At 41.1% G+C, this 9,341-nt stretch overlaps 1 pseudogene; it reads right to left on the reverse strand.

Moving 5' to 3' along the window:
• Positions 1-9,065: 9,065 nt before the first annotated feature.
• Positions 9,066-9,134, reverse strand: LOC142444060 (U7 small nuclear RNA; annotated as a pseudogene).
• Positions 9,135-9,341: the final 207 nt, after the last annotated feature.

Consider the following 9,341-nt stretch of genomic DNA (forward strand, 5'->3'; position numbering starts at 1 on the left):
TACCTCATCGTGACCCTATAGACAATCAGCAAAAACCTGCCCACCCTTGTGGTATAACAACACTGGATGCTAACTGCAACTATCCTCAAAGTCTATCTCCCTTCAGTATCACATTCATGGGTATTAGAGGTTAGGGTGCAAACATATTTTGGTGGTGGTGGTGTGTGTTGAAGGGAGAAGTAATGATTTAATAACAACAACAAAAAAAAGGCACTTTGAGTTATATCCGACTTATAGTGACCCTATAAGGCAGGGTCGAACTGTCCTTGTGGGATTCTGATACTGTAACTTTTCACAGGAGGAAACAGCTTCCTTCTGGTTTCAAGCAGCCCAGTGTTAAACCACTAAACTACAAGGACTGCTCTTCTACCACAGTCTAGGAAAACCTCAAGAGGTCGCTCTGAGTTGGCATTGACTCCCTGGCAGGGAGGCTATCTACTGGTGGTGGAACATAGGAGCCGGGTTGTGTAATGGGTTATGTGTTGGGCTGCGAAACACAAGGTCAGTGATTCGAAACTCCCCTTTTTGGGGGGAGAATTCCATAAAAAGTGACCGTCTCACAGATTCACAGGGGCGGTTCGACTCTGCCCTAGAGTGTCACTATAAGTCAACGTTGGCTTGATGGCCGTGAGTTTGTGTTGTTGTTGTTTGGTAATGGCGGTTGTTGTTGTTAGGTGCCACAGATTCGGTTCTGACCCATAACGACACTATTCGCTACAGCAGAAAATACCACTGGGTCCTGTGACATCTTCATAATCGTTCCAAGCCCAGGACGAGGGTGGCAGCTGCTAATGGCACATACTGATCCTCAGGGCTCACCCTTCCACACACCCATTCTTCTCAGGATCATCAGCTACTAGTATTCCATATTTGTGATATAAAAATCCCCATTAAAGTTGGTGGCCCGGTGATCATAGTAGCTTTCTCCTTGATGCTCACATAGGAATTCCTTGCAAAGGCCTTGGGTACCTGCCCCTCCGTTGTTTGGTTCCATAGCTTCAAGACTTTCCAACTTTGGTAAAACTTTTGTTTCATCTAGGGCAACTCTAATTTGCTTTCATTTTTTTTCAAAACCCTCCTCTAACTTGTTTCTTCCATTACTATGGTCAATGAGTCTAAGCTTTTATAAAATTCATCATTCTAACGAGTTATTCTTTCTTTTCCCCAGTTATGTATCTAACCAGAAGACATCAACAGAGAGCTTGATATTCCCTTGAAGGAGATGCAGAAAAGTAACCTCTCTCTTGGAAAGGAAAAAATTAGCAATAACTGTACTATCCAACATATAAATACTAATGCCATTGGTTTTTATCTTTACCTTTCATTCTTTAACACACACCTTTATACACCTGCCAACACAGGCACAGCCACACTAGATGTGAACACCTGGAGCAAGACAACTTCTAATTCCTCACATAAAGACAATCATATAGTCCTCCTCAAGGTGTTTGTTAAAGGTACTACTTTAAACACCAATATATTAAATCTTAATTCTGTTTGGAGAAGTCCTAAACGTATACCTTTGTTTCAATGTTTGAATTAGGTAATTGAAGGACTGAAAAACAACTATTAAATATTGATGTACATCCTTTAGAATTTTAATATACTAAAAGAAGTAAGAACAGTTACTGAATATCAATGATCTATATTGAGTTACTGGAAATAAATATATAATAAGGAGTCAATATGTCGTCTGACCTGAAATTGCTTATAAACTAAAATTTTCTTTTTAGTGCTGGAAAATTATCGTGTATTGCAAAAGCCCTTTTATAAGTTGGAGTCTGAACAGCAACCCATTTATATTGGGATTTTGTATAAACATTAAATAAAATGATGTCTTAGCATAGTTTGTTTGTATAAGGTTATTGTTTATGTAGTTCAATAAAATATTTCTGATTTGGATTCCTCCCTCCCTATTTATTTATTGCTCTGTAACTATGTAGACCTTCTCACAAGCTATAGTAATGAACTAGTTAAGTGTTCATTGTGCTAACTAAAAAGTTATTTGTCCCACCAAGTCCTTTGCAAGAGAAGAGGTATGGCAATTTGTTCCCATAAGAATGAAAACGTGGACAGTCTTGGAGAGCCCTGAGAAGATGGTACAGAGATAAGAGTCCCCGGCCTAGAATTCCAACTGCATGGCCCAGAGATTGACAGAAGAACTAGAACTCAGTATCCCAGTTTTCCTCCCTGGCTCCCCCTCCCTGCCCAGGCATCTGGCTGACACTAAGACCTACTCTCCTTAGCAGGACTTGCTCCTGATTGGAAGCTTCCCAGCCCCCTACCACGGGTCTCCATTCCAAGAGCCTATTTCCACCCCGTGACCCCAGTGTGAAGGGCGACACTGAGTTGTACAGAAACCCCATAGAGCTCCACATTATAACCGGGGACTTTCGCTCCTTGACAACAGGGAAAATGAGGGCCCCTCAAATAAGGACCTTCTGCTAGAAACACAATATCACACTGAGAGTCAAAGGATGGCAAAAGCTAAAGGCCAGAAACAAAACAAAAGCCCAACAACACAAAGATCAGAAGATGGTGCCAAAGTAGAAGCCCCAGCTTAGACTTCTCTTTGTGTAACTCAGAGAGCAACTAATAAGGAGGACATATCTGGGAACTTTTAAAAAATGTTTTATTAGGGGTTCATACAATTCTTAACACAATCCATACATACATCACTTTGTAAAGCATATCCGTACATTCATTGCCCTGCTCCCTTCGACACCTCGTGGTCACACAGGATGTTGTGCTTCTTCCCTGTTGGCTTTGTTGCTTCTGAGCTAGACGGCTGCTTGTTTACCTTCAAGCCTTTAAGGCCCCAGACACTATCTCTTTTGATAGCCGGGCACCATCAGCTTTCTTCGCCACATTTGCTTATGCACCCGTTTGTCCTCAGTGATCGTATCATGGAGGTGTGCACCCAATGATATGTTTTTTTGTTCTTTGATGCCTGGTAGTTGATCCTTTTGGAACCTCGTGATCACACAGGCTGGTGTGTTCTTTCATGCAAATATATATATGAGGATGAGGAAATGGATCTATGTTCCTATATTTATAGGTTTAATATTAAGGTGGCAGAAGAACATTGAGCCTCCACTCAGGCACTCCCTCAATGCAAGAATACTTTCTTCTATTAAATTGGCATTCTATGATGCTCACCCTCCTGAACAAAAAGCGAGTGAATATGCAAATGTGGTGAAGAAAGCTGACAGTACCCAGCTGTGGAAAGATATTGCATCTGGGGTTTTAAAGGCTTGAAGATAAACAAGTGGCCATCTAGCTCAGAAGCAACAAAGTCCACATGGAAGAACACACCAGCCTGTGGGAACTCGTATATAGCAAAAGACTTCATTAAAAAAGTAAAAAGAGAGGAATCTTCTTTTCCCACAAACTAGGAAATCTTTTCCCACAAACTAGGAAACAATATTTAGTAATAATATAACAAAGAACTAATTACCAAAACCATAATATTTTCACAAGTGTATGACAAGAACAATAAATAAATAACTAACACCCTAAGAAGTTGGGCAAAAGATCTGAACAGATGATTCACAAAGGATGATACCCAAAGGCTAGTAAACACATGAGGAAATTCTCCTGGTCACCAGACATCCTGGAAATGAAAGTCAAATCAAAACAACCATGAAAAACCACCTAATGTCCATAACTGCAGCCACATTTGAAAAAAACACACAAAAAATCTGAGAACAACAAATGTTGGAGAGGGTGTGGTGAGATTTGACCTTTTATCCACTGGTTGTGGACTTGTAAATATGTATAGCCACTGTGGAAAACTATATGTTGATATCTAAAACATATGGCGATTGAAATATCTTATGATCCAGCAATACCATTACTGGGCATATAACCAAAAGCAACAACAAAGAGACCACAAACAGACATTTGCTCCCCCCTATTCATTGCAGCACATTTCACAAGAGCAAGAAACTTGACACAGCCTAACTTCCCATTAGAAGAATGGATCTAAACTCTGGTGTGTACATACAATGGCATACCACTGCATTTCTAACGCACTGCGATGAAACCATGGAACACCTCAACTTGGGGAGGAATCTAAAAGACATCGTTTTGAGTGAAGTTAGTCAGTCAAACACCAAAGGACCAATACTGTATGACTCCACCGTGGTGGGAACAAGCAGCTGAATGGACACAAGCTCAGGCTTGTAGGGCATCCAGTCTTCTGGCTGGGGCGCCAAGACAGCTTGATTGGGAGTCTTGCCAGTGCCAACAGATCATACATCATCTGATCCAGGTTAAGTGTAGTGTAGCTCATTCAGCCTCTGTTAGCTGTTCTCAAATGGTGTGTGTCGGGGGGGGGGGGGGGGGGGGAGGGGATGGTGGTTGCCATATGGATCTGTGGTGATGTCCCCTGGAGAGGGAGGTGGCTCCATCAGAGGAAAGAGGTTTACTGATGGGGGGGGGGGGGCAGCACAGGAGAGTGGAGAGGGAACAATCATGTTTGGAGGTGGGATTGGAGAAAGGGCTCACCTCCAAATGGGAGGAGCTTGACTGAGGATGGTCTTGGGGACCGTAGCTGGGGAGTGTCTTGGTGGTGTGCAGTGGGTGGGCAACATTGAACTTGGAGGTCAGTGGGTATCCCTGGAAAACGGGCTGGGCGCTGTGATATGCTGGGACACTGGATACTGGATCTTTGGGGCACAAGGCACATGCTGCATCAGTGAGACCTCATGTAAGAACTCTACCAGATGAACTCCAATATATGAATTCTCCCTGACACACTTGGAACCTGAGGACTTATGTCAGAAAATACACGGTGTCAGAGGAGAAAGAGGACAGCTGTACCAAGAGAGGTGTGCAGTTGGTTGTCAGACAAACAAGGTCTTGTTACATCAACGCCCTGTATGCTGTATTAAGATATGTATTATTCTGGCAGTCCTGTGATGAACATTCTGTTGTATTTTGTTTATGCTTGTTCACATTAGGATGTGTCTAAGGGGTCCTATGTGATTAGGGGTCACCCTCTTCAAGTTGTGTCATATGCTTTTCTGATTTTCAGTATATGAAACGCGGAATTGATGAATGAACCCGCCAGGATGACAAGTAGAATAAAGGTTTTGGGGGCTGGAGGTGTAGGTACAGTGTGGGGTGGTGGGGTAAAAGGGAGATGATATCAAGGAGTCCATGTAGAAAATAAATGTCTGGAATTGGATTATGGTAGCAATTGTACAATTCTACTTCACGTGACTAACTATGGAATTATGTGATATATGTGATAAATTCAAATAGTTATTAATAATAATAAAAGTGTGAGGAGGCTATTGTAAGAATCCTGGAAGAATATAATGAAAACCTGGTCTTGGGTGACGGTTCCAGAGTTGCATAAGTACTTTGTGGCCAGGAATCTTGTCTAAGCTGCTCCTGTCATTTGTAGATAATTTACCTATCTATCTCTCTTCTACACAGGAAAAGCTGAACAAGCATTTTACATATTAGGTTTATCTGGTGGTTCCATTTTTGCTATTAATAAATAAATAAGCATTGCATGGACAAAAACAATAAGATGTAGAACCAAAAAAAAAAAGCCCTATATGCTGTATTAAGTTATCTACTACTCTGGCAAACCTATGACTGGCATTCTCAGTGAATATTATTGTATATTACTGTACATTTTCCCTGACAACCAACTCTGTGATAGTTAGGTTTATTGTGCCAACCTGGCCAATAGGAACATGTAGGATTAATCAGGTGGCAGTTTGATTGGAGGGCGAAGATAAATGGTTCAATAAGGCCCACTCCCTTCTCTCTTGCTCTCTGGTAGTCAGAGGGTGCTGGAGCATGCTGCTGCTGTAATAAGTTCTCTGTCTCAATCTGTGAGCTACACCTGTGGGCCAAGCCAACACGTGGATCTCACTTCAGATTAGTGAATCCTGCTGCTTCGCATTGCTTGGAGTTGATATACCATCCAGCCCGTTTTGCTAAGCTCCTGAGCTGCCGACTGTAGTCTATCCACCCTGCTGTCTGCTGCCTGAGGGAAGACTCAGCTTGTCTTGACGGAGGGAGGACTCTGCTGTCTGCTTCCTTGACCTGGGACCCAGCAGCCCACAGGAGTTGAAAGACTTCTAGTATGTTAACTGTTCCACATAAGTGAGTTGAATTGAACCCTCTGTACTGCTGTGTGGACTAATTAGCTGTTACATTCCTTCTCACTGTAGAACCTAGCCTCATATATTTAATCATAAGTGTCCTGGTTTTGTTTTTCTGTAGAGAACTCTGCCAAACACAAGCTCCTATTATGTAAATAGCATCCAGCTACAAAATGATTAATTCTGCAGAAGTGAATAATTCAGGTATTGCAATATGGAGTTAACAAAGACAACGCTATGAAGTTCTTGCACTCTGCAATACATGGACCAACTTGAGTTGGAATTGATTAAACTTCAAGGGTTATAACTATAACTACAGATAGAAGATAGATAGATAGATAGATAGATAGATAGATAGATAGACAGATAAATAGATAGACCCTAGCTATTTGGTAGATTTTAAGACACACAATGGCATATGTTTTGGATAATTTTGTCAATTAATTAAATATCTAATGATGTAACATCCTTAACGTAAAAGGCTACCAGAGGTATGTATATCAATGGAAAATAGGACGTATTGCAAGCACTGAAATTGTTCTCTCTACCTTAATACCTGAAACCCACCTTTTAAATCACTAAGTATAATAACAGCTCAAAAATGCCACACAAGCTCATTAATCTTTTAAAACATATGGCACTGTAGGAAAATTACAACCACCCCTACTAATTTTGTTTTCAATAATGAAAATTGGGCTGTGGGGTGCTCCATATTATTTTTGTTATTTGTACCCTCAGAGAGCACTCACATACCTTTCTGGCAGAAGAATTCCAAGAGCATTCTGTGCAGGCGTCTTCTGCCCAAACCACTGCTCGCAGAGAGCAGCATGTATTGGAAAAGGTCTCTCTTCCTGGCCACAGGTGCAAGTGCTCACCATCCCCCAGGCCCATCACCGTCCTCACCTGGTAGTTGTCTGGTTGCAGGAAGAGCAAACTGTTCGGAATCAAATCTCTCAGCATGGAAGAGAGAGCAGAAGGAAAGACCAGGAATGGCCAGCAGGGCTGTGAGACCACCCACCCCCATACTCAAAAACAAAAGTCCCCCGAACTCACTGTCATTGAGGCCAATGTAAAGTGACCCTACAGGACATAGTAGGCCTGCCCATGTGAATTTTGAAGACAATAATTCTTTAGCAGAAAGTTCCATCTCTCTCCGGTGGAGTGGCTGGTGGTTTCAAACTGCTAACCTTGTCCTTAGCAGCCCAACATATAACCACTAAGCCACCAACTAGTCCACCCCAGAAAGGAGCGAAGGAAGAGTGAAAGGAACCTGTAAGGCCTGGGGATTAGGAAGAGAAATATAGTCAAGCTGGGCTGCTTGGGGCTGCTTTTTAAAATCTCGTAGGCTCATTGGAGATACCCACACTAAAACAATGCCCACACACACACACCTGGCCTGATAGCAAGAAATGTTCTCTACCTGTCCATCTACTCCTCGGAGCTGTGGTGAATCTCTGCCACAGGCTGTGATCAGATAAACCTCTAGGGAGAAGAAAAGAGCATACCTACTTCCTTGACCCAAAGAAGCTCCCCAAATAGGAAAATAGTGGTTTTTCTTGCTGAATGATCTTACAGAGCTGGTGGTGGAAACAGCAAAAGTTATTAGAAACTATTCAGTTACACCTGCCCAGTGCAGATGCCACACCTTAGGTATACACCTGCTAGGTAGATAATACATTAACATACAATGATAGTGTTTTAATCTTGTCTCTATTTTTTGTAGATTTTGTAATTTACTGAAATTCTCTTAGCCTGTTTTCTAATCTTAAAAAAGAAAAAACAACCAAGCGGCCCTCTAGCAGGAAGCACCAAAGCCCACTTGGAAGAAGCACACCAGCCTGTGTGACCACTAGGTATTGAGGAGATCAGGTGTCAGGCAACAGAAAACCCCAAACAAACAATTATATTAATGCAAACAGTGCGTTTAGGGTGGATACCCAAAGTCCATCTGTAGACAATGGGCATTCCCTCACAGAAGGGTCACAAAAAGTAGCTAGCCAGCCAGGGTGAAGCACCATACCAAGGAAACACACTACAATCCTCTAGTTTTTCAATGTTTCCTCCTCCCACCCCACCCCTCACTATCATGACCCCAGTCCTACCTTACAAAACCAGCTAGACCGGAGCATGTACACTGGTAAAGATAAGAGCTCTTGACACACAGAATCCAGGACAGATAAACCCGCAGGGACAATAATGGGAGTAGTAATACCATAGGGTAGGGGAGAAGAGGGAGAAACTGGGAACTGATTCCAATGATCAACGTACAACCATCCCCCCCACCCAAACACAACCCAGGGGGAACAGACAACAGAAACACTGGTGAAGGGAGACAGTGGATGGTGTCAACTATGAAAATATTTGATACAATTGTTATAAGAACTGTAAGAGCCCCAAATAAAATGGTTTATTGAGAGAAACAAAACTAAACTAAAAATAGGACCTAGTTGTAAGGGAATTATGGTGGATATGTGAATCCCAAAACAGAAGATCATCCACTTACTAGCCTTTCAATGATTGCTTTCTAATATTTACCCCTGGGTCTTCATCACATACACCGAACAAGATGTTACTTTAGTTATGATAAATATCTTCATCTTAAATATATACCAAAATTATATATTTGATTGAGGAATGAAACTCTTCCTTATTTCTTTTATTTTTTAATAATTTTATTTTGACTCATACAACTCTTATCGCAATCCATATGTGTCAAGCACAATTGTACATTCATTGCCCTCATCATTCTCAAAACCCATTATTTATTTTCATGGGGCTCTAACTCCTTGTTTTCCAGCCCAAGATTTCAGATATTATAGTTTAGATTTATAAAAGAAAGTAATATTCCTCAATAAAAATACGACCTTTAAAAATTTGTTTAGAAATACCATCTTTAGGATTTGGTTTCATAATTGCTTGACATCATTTTCTTTTCTTTTTTGGGGTGTTTTCCAGAAAAAAACAAAACAGAAAACCTGCTAGGCAAATTCTAAAAGAGCTGTAACACTAACACTTGACATCCTTTTAAAAATATTGTTTGTTTGATGTCAAATCAAAAACAAATAGCCATTATCCTGTTTATATACATGGCTACATTAAGTATGTGAGAAGTCTCTTTTATCTGAACTTTTCAAAAATACAATATTTTAGGTGGTTGCAGAAAGTAATCATTTTTATTATAGAAATTTTTCTATAATATACTCTAAAATTTCAAGA

Source organism: Tenrec ecaudatus, chromosome 3, assembly GCF_050624435.1.
Source record: "Tenrec ecaudatus isolate mTenEca1 chromosome 3, mTenEca1.hap1, whole genome shotgun sequence".
NCBI lineage: Eukaryota > Metazoa > Chordata > Mammalia > Afrosoricida > Tenrecidae > Tenrec > Tenrec ecaudatus.